Source organism: Tribolium castaneum, unplaced genomic scaffold (assembly GCF_031307605.1).
Source record: "Tribolium castaneum strain GA2 unplaced genomic scaffold, icTriCast1.1 ptg000115l, whole genome shotgun sequence".
NCBI lineage: Eukaryota > Metazoa > Arthropoda > Insecta > Coleoptera > Tenebrionidae > Tribolium > Tribolium castaneum.
Window position 1 is genome coordinate 16476 of NW_026986711.1, and position 2361 is coordinate 18836.

Sequence of the window (2361 nt, forward strand, 5' to 3'; positions counted from 1 at the left end):
TGATTATTAATTTATCGTTACAATCATTTTCCCCAAAAAATTTATATCCAATAGTTTACAAACAATATATACATTTCTAATAGTTAAAACACATTTATACATCTTTTATAAAAAAAGTGGATTTGTTTAATTGAAATAGGTAAAAATTCATATCCAAAACCTTAATTAATTACTGGGCGGTTAACATTTTTTACCAAAAGATTTTGAAGAATTTACAACAATTTATCATAAACCCTCAACAGATGATATAGTAATTATTGTAAAAGCTGAAGTTTATATTTTTTTCATTATCTACTTTTAGATTTAAAACTAATTATCCGAAATCTATAAGCGAAGAATTTAAAATATCAAGTCCAATTTCGGCAGCGATAACAACTTACTCAGGTGGTATTTATCTTTTTCTCAGAGATAATACATATATTACATTATCTAGTTGCATCTCTGGATATAATGTTCCTGGTTTAACAAACGAATTATTTGAAGGTGTTCCTAATAAAATAACAAGGACATTTAGATATTTAAACGGAAAGCTGTACTTTTTTAATGAAAATAATTACTTTGAATATGATGAGTTTACTAAGAGTGTCATACAAGCGGGACCTAAAACTTTATCTATATTTAACATTAATTGTCCGCGAGAACCCATCTTAATTCAATTGAAAAAATTATCTTTTAAAAAGATTATTACACACAATGCAGTCCTGGTTGAAAATTTAACAGATTATACTCGTGAAGAAGATAGTTGGTGTAGTTGGTGTATTCATCAGTGTTTGTTTACAGTAAGTTTATATTACAACTTAATAAAACGTTCTTTCTAAACATCTAATTTAAACATCTAATTTCAGCTTCAGACCTACAAAAGTTGTGCCAAAAAGACGCATCGTAAGTTTATCGAAAATATTGACTTCGGCACAAGTTCTTCATCCACAAATTCTTCCGATTCAGACTACTGAATTCTTCTCTAAAACCAACATAAATAATCTTTTTTTGGTAAATTCTTTAATTTTTTAAATTTGTTTACCACATTTGATTGCTAAAAATGTGTTTAATTTTTTAGGAAAATTTTTATCAAATTTTTATCAAACAAAAAGTGCGTCACAAAATTCCTACGATAAGGTAAACCACAAAATTAGTATTAAATCATATTTTATTTCATTTTTATTTTTTAGGAAAGCGTGTTATCTGTTAACCGCAAAAATTGATTATAAAAGTTCCGTTTTTTACACATTTCACCAGTTTTATTAAAACTATCTTTGTGAGAAGTTGTATGTGCTCCGCTGTGTATTTTTGCATTTAAATTTCAAAGGATTCTGTAATGGCTGATCAACTATTAAATCTGAATAAAATTGCTGCCTGTGAATATACTGATACATATGTCAGTGCCAACGATTTGGAAGTGAACAAGAAATATAAAATCATCAATTTAACCAAGGCAAACACACAACATGGGGTTATGATGGTAGCATATCTGGACAACGTCGGTAAAGTTTTTTTACCTAAACGACTAACAGCAGTTATGAATGATACCATAATTACGACACTAATGGAAGGACTCGGATCTTATTTGATTTATATGGGACGTAAGCAAGCTAATGGAAATCAGGAACATGATGCCCACATTTTTAATTTCGAACGTATTGTTCACGAAGATTAATGTAAAATTTTTTGGTAAGTGTCATGTTCACCTCTATTTAAAAAACTAATTTATGATTTTTTTCAGGTTTCCAAAATAGACAGCACTATCCACTCTACCTACCTGAGGTTCGACTCCCCATGGAAGGAACAACAACAACAACAACTTTTTTTGCATTATATTTTAAACAAATAACAAAATAAACTTGGTGCGCAACAGACAAGTTAGGCAAACAACATTACAAAAATAAAAAACTACATATACTAGGTTTTTTTTCCTTATCGATAAAATAATGACTTTCCTTTATTAGTTATTAGTGACAAGCGCGATGATTTTCTAATATTTTGCTTAACTCAATACAGCATGTATTGTATATATACTTCATGTATTCACAATTGCACATTTCAAAAATCATATATTCAAAATTTCACAACCCCAAAAACCAAAAATTTCACAACCCCAAAAAGCTACTACTACTACTACTACTTGTTTTCTTGGTTGCATATTCGCAAACGGGCGGGGGGTGTGTTTAAAAAAAAAAAATGGAGGCCAGCGCCATCTTTGATTGACGGCTGCGCTGACGGCAGCGCCATCTAGCGAAAAGTTTGCAGACCGTGGCGCCATCTAACGTGAGAATTTAGGCGGAATTTGTGACGACATCGGCGCTACCAACATTACACCCAATATTAATTTTTAAATAAATTAAAATTTTGGCGCCATTTTTTTTA

At 30.1% G+C, this 2361-nt stretch overlaps 1 long non-coding RNA gene across 1 annotated transcript; it reads left to right on the forward strand.

The window, feature by feature from the left end:
* The first annotated feature begins 975 nt into the window (after window positions 1-975).
* On the forward strand, window positions 976-1899 carry LOC135267883 (uncharacterized). The gene is made up of 4 exons (XR_010336250.1): window positions 976-990; window positions 1058-1116; window positions 1170-1668; window positions 1721-1899. It is a non-coding gene; the product is annotated as an uncharacterized LOC135267883 (long non-coding RNA).
* Window positions 1900-2361: the final 462 nt, after the last annotated feature.